Consider the following 19,799-nt stretch of genomic DNA (forward strand, 5'->3'; position numbering starts at 1 on the left):
TGTCTGAAGAACAGACTTAGTGATTTCCAGAGGCATGCACCACGTTAGGTTACAGGTCATTTATCCAAATTGCTTTTGATTTTTGAAATGTGCAGATTGTCTTTGCTGAAGGACCTGTTGGCATGAGAATGCATATTTAAGGCTTATTAAATGTACTAGTTCTATGGGAGGGAATGAGGTAATTGTTATATTTATACATGAAAGCATAGAGGTGAATTTGCATTTAATATTCCAAAGTGATCGGTTAGGTTTTTGCATACAGTATGTGACCTAAAGCATTAAGTTCCATTTCTTATCCATTTCAAAATGAAAAGCTTTATTAACCTATCTCTAAATAGCATAGATATGTGGTGTATGTAGCACTCTTAAAATCAAATTTCAACTAATGAATTTTATAGGGTTGGTTAGATGGGATGTTGTAAAATTCTTCTCACTTTCTGTTTTGAAGTGGTCTTCTCAGGTAACAATAACTGGGTGCCATCAGAGACACAAGGTGAGTGAGGTTATATCTTTTATTGGACCACTCTCTGTTGGAGAAAGAGACAAAAACTTTTAAGCAACATGTAGTGCCTGAAGAATCTCTGTGTAGCTCTAAAGCTTATTTCTCTCTCCTTCAGAAGTTGATCCAATAAAAAATATTACCTCACCCACCTTGTCTCTCTACTATTCCAGGACTGCCAGGGCTACAACACTTAAACCACTCATAAATGCTGTGTCATTTTGTCCTAACACATAGTAAATTAACCATTAATAAGCTTGCTGATAAGTTATTTTGGCAGCCATCAGGAAAAGGAAGTTGAATATTCTTTATGCGCCATGCAAGACATCTATGTTTGATATAGTGCAGTGGTCACCAGCCAATAGATTGGGATCTACCAGTAGATCTTGGAGCCTCTGACAGGTGATCCTGACTGGTTTAGCCAGGAAGCTATCAAGCACTGGCACTTTAGTTGCCCCTCCACTCACTGTCATGCTGCTCCTGCCCTCTGCCTTGAAGCAAGCCTCTTGCTTGCTGTGCAGAGTGTGTAAGGAGAAGAGCCCCCTACTTCCATACCCTCTCTCCACACAGAGAGAAGGAGATGGAGGGAGTTTAACAATTCAAATTTCTGTCACTTTCACACACTGTGTGTGTGTCTATCATTGTCACAAACACCAATTGTCCTTCACTCTCATCTCCTGACCCAACACATATGTGGAGGGTTGTTGTTACTACTTTTACTTCTTACAAAGTGTGTTATTTTTGTTTTTTGACTGGTCTGTGCATTTCACAATTTTCATTTCACTCTTATGCTTAAATTTAATTATTTGAGTAGTGAGTACAACCTGTAGCGGTTGTATTAATTATCCCTATTAATGCTCTTGGAAGTGGCTGACATATCCCTGCAGCCCCTGAGAAAGGCAGAACAAGGGGTCTCCACATGCTATCCTTGCCTGCAGACACCACTCCTGCCACTCCCATTGATCAATAATGGGGAACTGTAGCCAGTAGAAGGTGTGGGCTCAGTGCTTGTATATGAGGGGCAGCACATGGTGCCATGGAGCCATTGCTGTACATGCCAGTATCTTTCAGGACTGGTGCAGGGCCAGGGCAAGAGTACGCCTGCCTTAACCGCACTGCTCCACCACCCGGAAGCTTTGTCAGTTAAACAGTGCCCAGCCAGTGCCTGCTTCCTGAATCCCTGTTCCAGTCCTGAACTTCCTCATATACCCAACTTCCTGTCCAGATGAGTCCCCCTGCACCCAAACTCCTTCCCAGAGCTTGCAGACTGAAATCCCTCCTGGACCCCACTCCTCAACCCTGGGCTCAGCCCAGAACCCCTCCTACATGCTGAACCCCTTGGCCCAAGACCAGTAAAAACATCTTTTTACTAGAAATAGTAATGTGTGTGATATCCCATCGCAGTTCCAGTGCTACAAAAGCTTGCCATAATGGAGTCGCAAAGGTTTCCATATTCCTAAACAAAAAGGGAAATGGCATGGTTAAATGGTATAAGCCAAAAACATGAAAATGCAGTCCAACTAAAACTATGTGGAAAAGCAAACTAAGCAGGTAAATGTCATGTGGAAATGAGAATGGCCAAGAGGAAATTCAAAGAAAATATATGCAAAGAAATAAAAACAAATTAGAAATTATTTAGGTATATCAGAAGCAGGTAGCCTGAGAAAATTAGCAAATCTGCTGGACCACAAAGAAGTGAAAGGAACAAGTGAAGAGGATAAAATTACCCTAAAATAGTAAAATGACTTCTCTGAATCAGTTTTTTTACACAGATGAATTTGCAGCATTCTTTACAGCAAATCTACAATACCATTTTCAGGCATGAAAGACAAGGCAATGTTCAATATTGAGGCATTAAAAAAGAAGATGCTGGAATAAACTGATAACTTAAATAGCACCATACCCAGATGACAGATACCCAAATGTTCTGAAGGCACTTTAGAATGAAGTAGCTAATCTGCTAACAAAAATATGCAATTTCTCATTAAAATCTAACCCTAAAAAAGCACATAAATGTCAAGTTAATGCATTAATCATACCCTATTGCCCACAGAACTTGTTTCCACAGACAGTGATAGACTCTATCTCCAGAAGGAATTTCTTTCTGCCTCCAATAGATAAGGAAACACACTACACAGTAATCTCCTCCATAGTGCAATGTAAAACAACTACAATCACAGAAAAATTGCAAATATTCAACACTGACACTATCACAGGGTGGTTGTGGGATGCACAATGCATTTTGTGGAGAAAATATGTATGAGATTGGAGTTAAAGTTTTGTACAGTTGTGTAAGCATGTGTTGTTTGAGATCTATGCAGGATCATTGTGTAACTGTAAGTGTCCTGGCTGGGGATCCTCCACCCCCATCTCACTTCTTTGTAATGCCCCTCCACTGGAGGCCCAGATATTTGAGGTTGCTGACCATCATTTTTGCATAAGGTGGTTATGCTCCATGCACAGATTTATGAGGCACACTGGCAACATAGCCTGGTATATCTGGCTAATATTTTCCTGTGCCCACTGCAAACCATGTAAATTGTTCCAGATGCACTGGAAAGGTTTGGCCTGTAAGGGTGCATCTACACTGCACTATAACTTGAAATAAGAGACGCGATTTGAGCTACTCAAATTGCATATCTAAATTTTGATGCTATTTTGAAATAGCTTATTTCACCATTTGGTGCTGTCTACATGGCACCAAATTTCAAAATAAGGTGCTAGTCCGAATCATCCCTTACTCCTCATAGAATGAAGTTTACAGGGATGTCGGAATCGAAAGCCTGAAAAATGGGCTTGCTGTGGAGACGCAGGATAGCTATTTCAGGATACACTGGTATCCCAAAATAGTGTTGCAGTGTAGACATAGCCTAAATATACAACAAGCATTTACAATATACTTAGATATATTTTCTCTTATTTTTAAAACTGATCTGTCCAAATATTTTTCATTCTTGTTCCTTTTGTAGGGATTAGCTGAGATAATTTACACTGTACTTACTGTGTGTCTTGATACCAATGATTTAAATGGAAAAAAAATCTGACAAATGTAGTTATTGAAAAAGTTTACTGACCCAAGTCATACAGCAAGCCTAATGGAGATATCTCATATATAAGACTCTGTCCCCATTCTGTGAAATCTCAGTTATCTCAGCTGTAAAACTTTCATGAGCAGCATGTAAAAGATCAGGATGAGGAATAAAAACTGTTAAATGTCTTTTTGTTTTTTGTTTTTTTAACACTGGACTCAAACTAGTGAACATGAGAGTAGAATTTGGCCCAGTATCTCTGAAAGACATGTAAACTATTTCATTCATAGATTGGTGTGTTCACCATTAAACGTAAGCGTCAAATTAAAAAGTGGGTAAATCACTTTAGTTGAGACATAAAACTAGAGTGTACCCATGTAGTTGGATATTCTAGAAGTCAGAAATGTAAAGGACAACTTCATTGCCCAGCCATCCAAGCCCAGAAGAGTATATTCTTCATTCAGTGCTTTGTTATATTGAAATATAAATGACTCAAGTGAGGGAACTTTTCCCACTTCGATTGGGAGATACTAATCCATACCAGTTTTTTTACTTTTATTTTCATCCATCATTGCTGATGGCATCCGAAGGCCTAAAATATACCATCAATGGGAATGAAAGAGGTGCAGCACTCTCTAATGAAAAATGGACCAGAAAAGGATTCATTAGTGAGTTGAAGATGTGGCAAGTTGGATTTGAACAGAATTTCACTGCTTTTGTTCCCCAGCTTTGACCTTCAGTGAATTTCCAAATACAATACAGCCTTTTGTTTTACATATTTCAGAGCCTTTGGCCATTATCATCCCAGACGATTGGAAAAAGGCAAATGTAGTGCCCATCTTTTTAAAAAAAGGACAATCCAGGGAACTACAGAACAGTCAACCTCACCTTAGTCCCTAGAAAAATCACAGAAGGGATCCTCGAGAAATCCATTTTGAAGCACTTGGAAGAGAGGAAAGTGATCAGGAATAGTCAGCATGGATCACCAAGGGCAGGTCATGCTTTACCAGCCTGATTTCCTTCAATGATGAGGTAACTGGGTCTGTGGACGTGGGGAAGTTGGTGGCCGTGATATACTTTAGCAAAGCTTTTGATATGGTCTCCCATATAATTCTTGCCAACAAGTTAAGGAAATATGGATTGGATAAATAGACTATAAGGTGGATAGAAAGCTGGCTAGATTGCTGGGCTCAATGAGTACTGATCAATAGCTCAATGTCTGGTTGGCAGTCAGTTTCAAGGGGAGTGCCCCAAGGATCTGTTCTAGGGCTGGTTTTGTTCAACATCTTTATTAAAGACCTAGCTGAGGGGATGGATTGCACCGTTAGCAAGTTTGCAGATGACACTAAGATGGCGGAGAGGAGGTAGATACATTGGAGAGTAGAAATAGGGTTCGGAGTGACCTAGACAAATTGGAGGATTGGGCCAAAAGAAATCTGATGAGGTTCAACAAGCACAAGTGCAGAGTCCTGCACTTGGGACAGAAGAATCCCAAGCACTGCTACAAGCTGGGTACTGACTGGCTAAGCAGAAATTCAGCAGAAAAGGACCTGCAGATTGCAGTGGATGAGAAGTTGGAAATGAATCAACAGTGTGCCCTTTTAGCCAAGAAGGCTAATGGCATACTGGGGTGCATTAGGAGAAGTATTTCCAGAAGATCTAAAGAAGTAATTATTCCCCTTTATTAGGCACTGGTGAGGTCACATCTGGAGCATTGTGTCCAATTCTGGGAGCCCCACTACAGAAAGGACGTGGATGCATTGGAGAGGGTCCATACAGGGCAACAAAAATGATTAGGGGGTTGGAGCACATGACCTGAAAGGAGAGGCTGAGAGATTTGGGCTTGTTTAGTCTGCAGAAGAGAAAAGTGAGGGGGGATTTGATAGCAGCCTTCAACTTCCTGGAGGGAGGTTCCAAAGAGGATGGAGAGGGGCTGTTCTCAGTAGTGACAGATGGCACAATGAAGAGCAATAGTATCAGGCTGCAGTGGGGGCGGTCTATGTTGGATATTTGGAAAAATTATTTCCTTAGGAGGGTGATGAAGCACTGGAATGGGTTACCTAAGGAGGTGTTAGAATCTCCATCCCTAGAGGTTTTTAAGTCCCAGCTTGACAAATCCCTGGCTGGGATGATTTAGTTGGGATTGGTCCTGCTTTAGGCAGGGGGCTGGACTCGATGACCTCCTGAGGTCTCTTCCAGCGCTAGGATTCTATGACTTTATGACTTGGCATTTTCACAAACTGCTTTGTGAATAAGCACTTTGGCAGATGAATTATTCCCAACCTATCCTGTAGATTTTCAAAAAGGTTTCAAGTACACAGAGAACAAATTACAGCTACTGACTTTATTGTAAATGTTCTACTCAGCTACATTTAGTAAACTAATTGAATAAACAAAACACTGTTAAAACAATTGGAAGTGACAGAATACTTATTTTTCTATATAGGAAACTGTTAATCTTGTAATTAAAGGTTGACACTTGAAATTCTATTATGCCTTTGCTTACAATATAATATTTCCACAATAGTTCTGGGACTGGAACACAGGCAGGTAAGAACCATCTTGCTCATTTTCTCTTAAGCCAGAGAGATTCAACCTGGGAATAGTGTGCCCTCAAGCATTCATCACAAGTAATTACCCTGCATAGGGAACACAGCCAGAGAAAAGTTAGAACATTACTATTATTACTTTTTGGGATTAAATAATAAATATTTAAGAGAGTAAAGCTATTCCACATGAAATGATGAATCACATTCAAAAAGCCCCACCTGCTCTAGTGTGCAGCTTTGGGCCTTTTGTATTTAAAACAAATAGCAAACATATTTTTCCCATTGTGTGGTTGTTAGGGATTTTTTAACAAATTAAATCCTCTGACAAATTTAAACTATGCTTTGAGATAAATTACTTTTACACATGTTCAGAGGAAGTCAAAACTGCAGAGGGCAATATAGCATGTGCCGCTAGAACTTATCATTTATGTAGTGGTGGAAACAGTTAAGGGACCCGCCATTAACCCACTAGCATATAGTTAAGCTTTGCAGAGTGATTTTTTCTATATATATCATTTTGGTGGATCATATCTCTGTTTATTTTTAAAAAAATTAATTTATCAATTTAAATTTTCACACTTGTGCAAAATTATGGAGTGAACATTTTATCAATTTTGATTTTCACAGTTGAAGGAAATTGTGGGGGTCAGATATGGTATGTCACCATATCATGTCAAAATATACAAAATCATTGTCCTTAATCAAATTCTAGTAAGTTTTCATGCAGTATTCTTTTTACTTTGTCTATCTGTAAATTTTGATTATCATCTGTGGAAATCTTTGTGGGTTTGTGTATACAATGAAATCAACATTTATCAACATTTACCTATAAATCTAATACTTGCAAGGCTATATATAATCCTCCTTCACTCACCAACCCACTCAACTTTTTCCGTTACTCAAAGTTAACTTTGTTCGGTAAGATTAACAAAAATATGTAGCAAGCTCATCATAATAGCTAATCATTCATTAAGTTTCACTTTCTAGAGATCATTTAAGAGATCCTTTCCAATAATCGCCTTTAAAATGTTTGTTAACACAGTCAAAAATACATGAACTCTTTCCAGGTTAACAAAAGTCATTCTGAGAGTCTTAAACATCAGAACAAATTATTGTTCTTTTCCTTTTGGCTTACTCTTCAGCCTCTTGTCTCAGCCTTTTCTGGGCTAACTTTAAGTGCTGCCTTTCTCTGTTATAAAGCACTGATTCCCAGGTTGTTTTTTCTGGAGTCCCTCCTTTAGTCCTTTTTTTTTTTTTTAACTCCCAGCCCAAAGATCCTACAAACAGCAGCCCACAACTGTCTCCAGTTTGCAGGTACTATTTCCTGGGCTGGCCCTTTCCTTTCATGCGTTACATTAAGGTTGAGATCCTCTTACTTCTTGCTGAATGCTAAATAACAAAAGAACCCATCTTCTGGTTCTCTCCCAAGCTCCTGTAAGAAATACCATTTCTTACTCCTCTGGGCAAGGAACTGATCTTCTCGGATCCTGCAGCTCCTTCTATCTGAGCCTTCTAGGCTCAGATTGACTGCTTCCTTGCAGCCTTTCTAGGCAAGCCAAGACTATCTATCTTCACTGCTCCTTTCCTGAGGCCAGAAATGGTAGGCTCTCAGGGTATGTCTACACTACCACCCTAGTTTGAACTAAGGTGGTAATGTAGTCAATCGGAGTTGCAAATGAAGCCCGGGTTTTGAATTTCCCGGGCTTCATTTGCATGTTGCCGGGCGCCGCCATTTTTAAATGTCCGCTAGTTCGGACTCCGTGCCCCGCGGCTACACGCGGCACAAACTAGGTAGTTCGGACTAGGCTTCCTATTCCGAACTACCGTTACTCCTCATTCCACGTTACTCCTCATTCCTAGTTCGAACTAGGGTGGTAGTGTAGACATACACTCAGAGCCTTCAGCAAGGGGCCTCAACTGGCCTGGTACATCCCATCATAATGATGCACTCTTTTGAAAATCTAGCCAATAGTAAATTAGTAAAACAAATAGATCACAGACAACCCATTGGGTGAACATAATTGAAAGAAAATCACAGCTTGCAAACTATTTATTAACCAAAAAGGGACAAAATTCATACCAAATTCTATTCATTGTGAATAGTTCAACTACATCTATATGCAACATATGAAGCAAATGTATTTTAAAAGGTACTGAGTGGTTTTATTTTTCTTCATTTGTGCACATTTATGCTTATGAGAAGATTGATGCTCCAAAGGTCGATTTTCTAGCATTCCATTTAGCATGTCTAGTATAGACCTGCAAAAGCGGCAAGGAGTCCTGTGGCACCTTATAGATTAACTGAAGTGTAGGAGCATAAGCTTTGTTTGACATGCGGGTCTTTGCCCACGAAATCTTATGCTCCTACACTTCAGTTAGTCTATAAGGTGCCACAGGACTCCTCTCCGCTTTTGCAGATTCAGACTAACACAGCTACCCCTCTGATAGTATAGACCTGTAAATCGAATGCTGAGGGCAGCACCTCCTGTTGTCCAATACTCCTTCTGTAAGGAATAAGAGAAGCCAATGGGAGTGTTTGCTCCCATCGGCCTCCTGCTGTGTGGATGCCACCATGACTCAATTTAAGGTAAGCCAACTCCAGCTATGCATTTTGCGTAGCTAAAGTTGCATACGTTAAGCCAACCTTCCTGGTCTAGTATAAACCAGGCCTTAGTGTAATGCTACAGATTTGTTGCATCTTCGTTATCTACGAAAACTTGTTGCAGACATTAAAAAAAATCAAATTCCTTTCTGCCTCTACAAACAAGGTCTTTACAATTTCAAAAAAATAATAAAATAGAAAAAAAGAAAATCATTGACTTTCTTCATCCCTTCTTGCCTGTTTATTACAACTACTGTTTTATTGTAGGCGATAATGGAGAAATTCTTATTCTGAAGGCATGTTGTATTAGACATCAGAGTTCGGCCTTGACAGAGATTGAAGTCTCTAAGTAGTATGTTATGAAGCACTATGAAAATTTCAAGAGAAGTAAATCACTGACACAGGATTAAAGTAATCTAAAATTACTGAAAAGAGTAAATCAAGAAATAGCTGAAATACTGATGAGGATATGCAATGTAGCCTTTAAGTTCCTGAAGGCAATTGCAAAATGTAGCCCCATCCTATAAATACTTACATGCATGCTTGAATCAAATAGGAAGCCTCACTGAAACCAATGGATTATCTTACTATATATTTTTTAAATGTGCGTCTGTCTGTCTGCCTGTCTGTCCATCCATCTGTAAGTCTGTTCATTCAAGAACTCCTCTTAAAAATTAAGAAATACGACCAACAAATTTGGTATTCAGCTTCCTCTTTTGATAACTTAAAGCTAGGTACGAGCTGATGTACACTAAATCATTATAAACCAGACTGAAATTGAATTAAGTATTCACACAGAGATTTTACTAAATCATTTTAAAAACACACTTTTAGTAAAAGCACTATTGCTTTGTGTACAGTGTAAACCAGGCCTGAGGTACCCAGAATTGTATTCTCTAATGCGGGGGTTCTCAAACTTCATTGCACTGTGACTCCCTTCTGACAACAAAAATGACTACAGGCAGTCCCCGGGTTACGTACAAGATAGGGACTGTAGGTTTGTTCTTAAGTTGAATCTGTATGTAAGTCGGACACCAGTTCTGACTTACATACAGATTCAACTTAAGAACCCCAGGCATCCCCAAGTCAGCTGCTGCTGAAACTGATCAGCAGCTGATTCAAGGAAGCCCGGGGCAGAGCAACTCTGCCTCGGGCTTCCTGTAGTCAGCCGCTGGTCAGTTTCAGCAGCGGCTGACTTGTGGATGCCTGGGGCAGAGCAGCTCGGGTGCTGCTGGGTTGGTCCAGTAGCGCGGCCGCTCCTTGGTGCTACTGGACCAACCCAGCAGCACCTGAGCTGCTCTGCCCCAGGCGTCCTGATTCAGCCGCTGCTGAAACTGATCAGCAGCGGCTGAATCAGGACTCCTGGGGCAGAGCAGCTGGGGTGCTACCGGGTTGGTCCAGTAGCGCCAAGGAGCGGTGCTGCGGGACCAACCAGCAGCGCCCCACCTGCTCTACCACAGGCCCCGGGCTTTGCTCCATGTCTCCCTGGTCTGCTGGGGGGGGGGCACTAGCTGCGTCCCCCCCCAGCAGACCAGGGAGACGCTGAGCAAAGCCACGGAGGACCCGGGCCGGAACTGCGGCGCTTCCAGATCAACGCTGGAAGCGCCGCAGGTCCGGCCGGGTCCTCCGTGGCTTTGCTCAGCGTCTCCCTGGTCTGCAGACCAGGGAGACGCTGAGCAAAGCCGCGGAGGACCCAGCCGGACCCGTGGCACTTCCAGGTGATCTGGAAGTGGCCGCGGGTCCGGCCCCAGGTCCTCCGCCGCTTTGCACCCCATCTCCCTGGTCTGCTGGCTCCCCCAGCAGACCAGGGAGACGGGGAGCAGCTTTTCTCGCCCTGGAGGAGGCGGCGGCGGGACCAGGCGTCCCACCGCTCCAGTCCTCCGGGGCGAGAAAATCCCCGTTCGTAACTGCGGATCTGACATAAGTCGGATCTGGGTAACTCGGGGACTGCCTGTATATGATTCCAAAAGGGGAGTCTAAAGCCTGAGTCTACCTGAGCCCTGTCTCTCTGGGCAGGAAGACCAAAACCAAAGCAAATGTCCCTCCTCTGTAGGCAAAGCAGGCCAAAACTAAAAGCCAAAGCCTTCAGCCTCAGGCAGGGGGCTTGTAACCTGAACACCCTCAAAAAAGCAAAGTCATTAATCTTTGACTTCAGACTAGGGTGGTGGGGCTCAGGCATTGGCTCCAGCAAGTAAAACTTGGGCTTGGGCTCTGGACCTCAGCAAGTCTAGTTAGTCCTGGAAACCCTGTTAAAACCCATTTTGGGGTCCTAACCCACAGTCTGAGAATTGCTGTCCTAATGCAACATATGCTGGGATGTACCTCTTAAGTGCAAACAAACAAAGCAGCAACTGGAGGTTTCATTCTAGTGAGCCCCAGATGTCAGGATTCCATTTAAAGTTTCAGAATCATGGCCAGCTTAATCTTTCTCTACAACGAGAGCAGACAAGAAAGTCAATTGATAAGTTTTCTCCCCAACTCCCAGCAGCTTTTCAGTTTGCTCCTGCCTGGGACCCCACTATTATGAGACCACCACAGAAGGGAACATACTTCTTTTCTATGTAGCTCTGTCAACCGTCTGATCCCAAACTTCCATTGTTTCTTAAAGCTTTTCCTTCACATAACTTAAATATTTTGATTATAGTGAAGATGTAATAAGTCTAAGAATAGAAGATAATAAGAAATAAGCAAAGAGATTTCATTTGAATCAAGGAAAAAAGATCCTAGCTTTGATGGACAAAAATTGGACGCTGTATTATTATAGGTAAGATTAATTTGTCAAAAATATTAGAGACCCTGAAATTTCTATTGACCAGCCACTAAAAGCTAGGAATATTAATACATGTAGATATGAAAAGAGCGTGAGCTAAAGTGCAAATTATTTCTGACATTCACAGAAAGGCTAGTCATAATACTTAGGCAGCAAAAGAGGCTTTAAACTCCATGGTGTATTAATGAAAAAAAAAAGTCAACCTTGTGCCCTTAAAGAATCTTGTCTAAGTAATTTTTCATTTTAACCATTTTGTTTACTCTTCATGCTTTACTGTATGTTTTTATTTTTGTAGGCTATATATGCAGATATATATTTATTATTCAAATTTGGTAATCAAATAGGGAGAAAAAAATTACAGATAAATTGAAAATTTGCCAAGACCTGAAGATTGTTTGCCATATTTTTATTTGAACTAGTGTGTAGGGAAAATGACACAGTGGAAACGTTTCTTCTTCCTTTTTTAAAAACATTTATTGGTGCTGTTTATGGACATTAACACTTTAAATAGTTATGCTGAATGATTTTCTAAAATTATTGGAGCATCATATCATCCTGCTTGGATTTCTGCTACAGATTTAGAGAATAGTATTTATGCCCCCAGAATAAGTCACAGTAAAGCATCACAGTATTATCACAGTGTATTATCAAGGGATCATAGGGCAAAACTTATATATAGCTACCTGTGCAAAGTTGGTTGATATTTTAGTGACATTTCACTAAAAAGTTTCAAAAAAAGTTTCACTATTTCATTTAGGGCAATTGCAGATCCCTAAATTACATTTTCCTACTAAATTTTAAGTCTGTGTGGTTGGGAAAGGATGTGGAGTCTCTGGCTGTGTCTACACTGGTGGGTTCCTGCACAAGAACACGTCCACACAACCATGTGCTTTTGCACAAGAGCATCCATGGCAGTGTGGACACTCTCTTGCACAAGAAACCTCTGATGGCTATTTTAGCCATAGGGCTTTCTTGCGTAAGAAACCCCTGCCGTGCATCCACACTGCCTTCTTGCACAAGAGCTCCTGCGCAAGAGGGCTTACACCTGTTAAAAAAGAGCGTAGCTCTTGTGCAAGAAGCCCTCTCTTTCAATACCGTACTGTAAATCTTATTGCTCAAGAGCGGGCGGGCAGTGTGGATGTTCTGCAGACGAATGGCCATTCTTGGCCAAGAACTGGGCAGTATAGACATAGCTTCTGAGTTCATGATAAGTACAGCAACTCTGGGTCTGGTCAGCTGCCTCCTTGTTACGGGGAATCCGTCCCACACTAACCCCTTAAGGGTAAAACCCAGCCCTGGGGCAGTGCTAAGAAAGCACAAAGCCCCACAGCTGAGGCAGGTACTAGTTAATTAGGGCCCAGCTGAGGGGAATATAAATAAAGGCTCCTGGAGGGGAGGAGACTCAGACTCACTCTTGCTCCAGATGGGGAGCAGGAGGGACCTAGCTACCAGGGAAGCTAGAGGCTTCCTGACTTAGAGCAGGGCTGGGGAAAGGCAGGCAGAGCTGGGGAAGCTCTAGCCAGGCAGGCTCCCAGGCTGCGGGGACAGAAGCAAGGCCTGAGGCTACTAAGGCTGCAGAGAGGCAGCCATGGTAGGCAAAGGCAGCAGGTCCACACTCCCTTGCTAATGATGAGTGGCCATTTCAGCCTGTAGTTTGCCCCGAGGTAAGGGACTAGATGAAGACTGACAGTGAGTCACCAAGGTAAGATGGGCATAGGAGGTTGGGAGTTCCCAGAGTGGGAGGACCCCAGAGTGTGGGGGCACTGTGATAGGTCAATGCCCACAGGCGTAGAAAAAAATTAGGTAACCATGGGTTTGACACCGGCCAAAAGGGCTAATTCCCAAGTGAGTAGCAGTAGGTGCCCATGGCAGTGAAACACTCCCAGTTACACTCCTCCTATCTGAGAAAAATATATCAATCCCAGAAGCTCCTTCTGGCCTTCTCCTCTCTTCCCACAAACTACTGTGAGTTCCTGAGACACTCAATTAACAATATTCGGCATCAGACCAATGGTATATCTAGTCTGGTACCGTCTTCCAACGATCTCCAGTGCCTGATGTTGCAAAGGGAGTGTACATAATGGGGCAATTATTGTGTGAGCCATTCTCTGTTCTCCAGTTACCAGCATCTGGCAATCAGAGGATTAGGGACTCAGAGCACAGAGTTACAACCTTGAAATTCTTGGCTAGACATATCCTCCATGAATTTATCTTGTTCTTTTTTGAATCCTGCAAAAATGAGGAATCCTGTGGCACTGTAGAGATGAAACCCTGGTCTATGCTAGGGAGTTATTTCAAAACTAGCCAATTAGCCTGTCATAAGACGGGATTTTCAGGTCTCTCCTCCACGTCGGTCTTCTCTCCTGAGCCTCCAGTATCTTGCTCCGTTTCTCTCTCTCTCCTCCTCCTACTGCCTCCCCCTCTCTCTCGCAGCTCTCCTCTGCCTTCTGCCTCTCTCTTCTCCCCCTCCTGCCTCTCACTCTCCCTTTCTCTTCTCCTCCTCCTCCTGCCTCTCACTCTCTCTCTTTCTCTTCTCTCCCTCCTGCCTCTCACTCTCTCTCCCCTCTCCTCTGTCTCCATCAGGGATACACGCTCATCCAGGACCCATCCCCTGGGCATGTATGTCACTGCCCTGTCCCCTTTTGCCTCCCGCCATGGCGCTCAGCTGACTTCTGCGCTGCTTAGGCGGGCTGCCGCGTGGGAGCAAGTGACGCAAATGGCCTCTCTCTTTTCCTACTGCCTCTCTCTTCTCCTACTGCCTCGCCTTCTCTCTCTTAGCTCTCATCCACCTCCTGCCTCTCTCTCCATCTCTCTCTCTTTCTCTACTCCCCCTCCCGGCTCTCACTCTGTGTTTCTCTTCTCCTCCTCCTGCTGCGTCTTTCTCACTCTCTCTCTCGCTGTCCTCTGCCTCCTCCGTTCTCCTCTCTGTCTCCTCCGCGTCCTCTGCGTCTGCTCTGCTTTCCTCCTTTCCTCCGGTGCCCTTTCCTGACATCAGAGACGCACGCTCGTCCAGGCCCCGCCCCCAGCTGTTCCCTCCGTGCTGCATGGGGAGTGCGGACCCCAAATAGCCGCTTGCGCCACTTCCTCCCACGCGGTGGCCCGGCTGAGTGGTGCAGAAGTCAGCCGAGCGCCACGGTGGGAGGTAACAGTGCCACCCAGAGGGAACAGCCAGCGTTTCAGAGTTACAGAGTCACAGACATTGGGCTACTATATATATGATAAACCCTCTTATTTCAAAATAATAAGCAGAGCGTCCACACTGCCAAGACCATTATTTTGAAATAACAGTCTGGTTATTTCAAAATCTGTATTCATGCTTTTCTTGGGAAATAAGCTTATATCAAAATAGTTATTTTGGGTGTTATTATTTAAAATGTAGTTACTTTGAAATAAATTCCAAGTGAAGACATTCCCTAACAGATTTATTAGGGCATAGGATTTCATGGGTTCATAATGAGTTTTACCCACAAAAGATTATGCCCCATTAAATCTAAAAACAATGAGTAGTGCTGTGGCACGTTAGGGTATGTCTACACTACCCCGCTAGTTCGAACTAGTGGGGTAATGTAGGCATACCGCACTTGCAAATGAAGCCCGGGATTTGAATTTCCCGGGCTTCATTTGCATAAGCGGGGAGCCGCCATTTTTAAAACCCCGCTGGTTCAAACCCCGTGCAGCGCGGCTACACGGGGCTCGAACTAGATAGTTCGAACTAGGCTTCCTATTCCGAACTACCGGTACACCTCGTGGAACTAGTTCGAACTAGGAGGGAAGTGTAGACTTACCCGTAGGGTGTGTCTAGACTACATGCCTCCGTCGACGGAGGCATGTAGATTAGCCAGATCGGCAGAGGGAAATGAAGCCGCGATTAAAATAATCGCGGCTTCATTTAAATTTAAATGGCTGCCCTGCTCTGCCGATCAGCTGTTTGTCGGCAGATCGGGGCAGTCTGGACGCGCCGCGCCGACAAAGAAGCCTTTCTTGATTGGCACAGGTAAACCTGGTTTCACGAGGCATACCTGTGCCGATCAAGAAAGGCTTCTTTGTCGGCGCGGCACGTCCAGACTGCCCCGATCTGCCGACAAACAGCTGATCGGCAGAGCGGGGCAGCCATTTAAATTTAAATGAAGCCGCGATTATTTTAATCGCGGCTTCATTTCCCTCTGCCGATCTGGCTAATCTACATGCCTCCGTCGACGGAGGCATGTAGTTTAGACGTACCCTTAGAGACTAGCAAAAATATATTGTGGAAGGGCGTTGCCCTGTACTAGCCTTTTAAGGGGCTGAGCCCTGGAGTCAGGAGGAAGCCCAGCTGAGGCAGCTAATGAGGGCCCAGTTAGGCTATGTCTAGACTGCAAGCCTCTTTCGAAAGAGGCTTTTTCGAAAGATACTTTCAAAAAAGCCTCTTTCGAAAAAGAGCGTCTAGACTGCAAGCAGAACTTTTGAAAAAGCAAGCCGCTTTTTCGAAAGAGAGCACCCAGGCAGTCTGGATGCTCTCTTTCGAAAAACCCCTGTTTGCATTCAAGAACGCCTTTTTTCGAAAGAGCACCATCCCTGCACACTAGACCAGGTCAGAGAAAAAGTGAAGGAGCTGCGGCAGGGATATGTTAAGGCCCATGAATGCAGCTCCCACTCTGGGGAAACAGCACACTATTGTGCATACTATGAGAACCTGGACCGGATCCTGGGGGCAGGGGGACTCCTGTCACCAGAGAAGGTAGTAGAGTCTGGGATGGAGATCCTTGTGCAGCAGTGGCCGCAGCTCCAGGATGACACCTCAGAGAGGACCAGCAGCTCCAAAACAAGCGTGAGGAGGACACCAGGAGCACAGTGAACCTCACCCTGGAGCCAGACACCGAGACGCCAGAGGCCTCCCAGACAACTTTGGACACCGGGGAGGGAATATCAGGTGAGTGCTGTGAGGATACAGCATGCACAGGGCAAGGGAGGCGGGAGAAAGTGCAGTACTGTGACGTGTCATGCTGATCACAGACTGGGGGGCCCCACACATGCCCAACTGCCGGGAGGGCCATCCTACCCCTGCATCTGTAATGTCATGTGCAGGCATGGGTTGGGGACCCTGGGACTGCCACATAGCTTCAGGCCTCTCAGCAACCTGTGGGAACCCCAACTGTGATCTGACACTTTTGCTGCTTGGCCATGGTGGGGGGGGGGGCGGCAGGGAGGATGGTGGCCTGCACACCTTCTGGGCTGCAAGGAGGCTGTGGCTGCTGGCCAGGCCATACCACACCTTGCTGAGACCACATCAGCATCCCCTGATCCTAGGACAGCCATTGCCTGTTGAGAAGGAGGGCATGCCCTCTCAGGGAAAGAGTGTGTATGCATGACTGATGACTTTTCCTTCTTGTCCTCCACAGCCAGACCAGCTGTCCAGGAGGAGAGCGCCACACCTGTCCCACCGCCCAGATGGCTGCATGGAACCTGCCAGCACTGGCGCACATACTTGGACCTGATGCGCCAGCATATCTCTGTCCTGCAAGGGATGCAAGAGAGAATCACACAGAGGATGCAGGCAGAGGAAGAGTGGCATGTTCGCTTGCTGGATGAGTTTGTCCAGCAGCACACTGCAATTTGCGCTGCTATCCAGGAGGCGATGGCCTTCCCCGGTCCTGTGCCTGTTCCTGCTCCTCCTGCTCAGCCTGCCCCTGCCCTCAACTACTTTCCCCTACCCACCCTCTGCCATCCCAGACCCAGGTGCGGCCCCACCTCCTGCCCAGCCCCCTACTGTCCCAGTCTGCATGCACGGCCGTCTCTGAGCAGGCTCTCGCAATGGAGGTGGCAGGAGCTCTTCATCCAGGCAGCACCTTCAGCCCTAAGCCTCTCTTCCCCCTTCCAGGTTTATAACCCCCTTCCCACCTGTGAGAGTCAGTAAGGGAAGCACTTTACTTTGTTAACAAAAAGTTTATTTTTCTTTACAAAACAGTTATATAGGTTTTGTAACATACAACAGTGCAATAAACTGTAAGCATTTTGTTAAGCACACCTGTCTCTGTTCTCTGTGTGAATGTGTACAAAGTGGGACAGGGATGGGTTTTGGGGGGGGGGAGCACTGGGGACATGGGGCACACCCACATTTGGAAGGCCCTGGGGGAACTCATCAGACTCCTGGGGAGAATCTCTCCGTCGGGGCTTCCTGAATGCGCAGTCCCAACTGGTGGGCTTGGCAGATGGCAGCTGTCCAGGGCTGCTCAAACTGCCCCCCCTCCACATCAGCCCGTGTCCCCTACCCTGGGAGGAAGGCCTCCCCTTTCCTCTCCACTAAGTTATGCAGCACACAACAGGCAGCAACCACTTCGGGGATGTTGTGTTCCCCCATGTCCAGCAGAGTAAGCAGGCATCTAAACCTGCCCTTCAGATGGCCAAAGGCGCACTCTACCTGGAAGCGATCCTGATTCAGGTGGGAGTTAAACAGTTCCCTGCTCGCATCCAGGCGTCCAGTGAATGGCTTCATGAGCCAGAGTATAAGAGGGTATGCCACATCGGCCACAATGCACATAGGCATCTGCACATCCACGACTGCAAAGTTTTGCTCCGGGAAGAATGTCCCAGCCTGAGTTCTGGAAGATGCGAGCATCATGTGCTCGGCCTGACCACCCGACACAAATGTCTGAATTGTCCCCGGTGGTCGACCAGGTCCTGCAGTACCATGGAGAAGTAGCCCTTTCTGTTAATATACTGGGCTGCTCAATGGGGCATGGATCGGGATGTGAATCCCATCAAGTGCTCCACTGCAGTTCGGAAATCCTAGCCCCTCAAATCCAGCCACGATGGTATCCAGGTCTCCGAGGTGGATGGTCCTGTGAAGCAGCTCCGAATTGATGGCCGTCACCACCTGCAGAAAGAGACAAATAGAAACACACATAACTGGAAATTAGAGGAGTTGCCTGAGCTGATGAGAGGTGCTCCCACACCCCTCCCCATCCCAGGCCCCAAGAGCCCCCCCCTCAGGCAACCCTCCCTCCCCCCTGCACCACAGCAGGGTGAGGCCAGGAGGGATTCTACCACTGCCACCCCATCCTCCATTCCCTCTGCCTGGTCCTGACCATCCCCCTTATCCACTCCCCCCGCCCCCGCACGGACTGTCCCCAGAGAGTGACTTACCTCCATCAAGACGGCCCCAATATGGGTATGTCTGCACTACCCCGCTAGTTCGAACTAGGAGGGTAATGTAGGCATACCGCACTTGCAAATGAAGCCCGGGATTTGAATTTCCTGGGCTTCATTTGCATAAGCTGGGAGCCGCCATTTTTAAAACCCCGCTGGTTCGAACCCCGTGCAGCGCGGCTACACGGGGCTCGAACTAGGTAGTTCGGACTAGGCTTCCTATTCCGAACTACCGGTACACCTAGTCCGAACTACCTAGTTCGAGCCCTGTGTAGCCGCGCTGCAGGGGGTTCGAACCAGCGGGGTTTTAAAAATGGCGGCTCCCCGCTTATGCAATGCAAATTCAAATCCCGGGCTTCATTTGCAAGTGCGGTATGCCTACATTACCCTCCTAGTTCGAACTAGGAGGGTAGTGTAGACATACCCTAGTAGACCTCCCCACTCCAAACTGGTATCCCACCGAGCGGTAGCTGTTGGGGGTGGCCAGCTTCCAGAGGGCAATAGCGACCTGCTTCTCCAGGGGAATGGCAGGCTGCAAGTAGGTGTCCTGGCATTGTAGGGCAGGGGCAAGCCAGGCACACAGCTCCTGGAAGGTGGACTTCCGCATACGGAAGTTTCAGAGCCAAGCCTCGTCGTCCCACTGCTACATAAGAAGATGGTCCCACCAGTCTGAACTGGTGTCCACCCTCCAAACTCGCCTCTCCAGGAATAAGTTAGGTGGCAAGGGCAGCGGGGCTGCAGCTCGAGTGAGGGGCTTAAAGCTAGGCTCTGAATCCAGCTGTGCCATGATAATGGTCTCATGAACATGCAGCAAAACTTCCAGCATCACAGTGTGGGGCCATCGCCTGCCCAGGGGCAGCTCCAGTTCCACGGCAAAAAAACAATTGAAAGCACAAAAACCAACCAGGAAACAAAACACTGTGGTGTCCCACAAAGCAGGGCACTCAAAGCAAGCACTGCAGAAGCTTTGCTGTCCCTCTAGGAGGAAGGCAAGCCTGCTGCAGGAGCAGAGCAATGGCTGTTCAGGAGGATCCCTTAAAGCACGCGTCTCTGCAAAGAGCATGCTGCAGGACCCGGAAGTAAAGGCTGTCCCCATGCCCTGGCAGAAGTGCTTCCAGGTGCCCTTTTTTTGACAGAGTGTCCAGGCAGTCTGGATGCTTTTTTTCAAAAAAGTGGATCACTTTTTCGATCCACTTGGTGCAATCTAGACACTCTTTTTCAAAAG

This window comes from Pelodiscus sinensis, chromosome 3 (genome assembly GCF_052426305.1).
Source record: "Pelodiscus sinensis isolate ZL-2025 chromosome 3, ASM5242630v1, whole genome shotgun sequence".
In the NCBI taxonomy this organism is placed as follows: Eukaryota; Metazoa; Chordata; order Testudines; family Trionychidae; genus Pelodiscus; species Pelodiscus sinensis.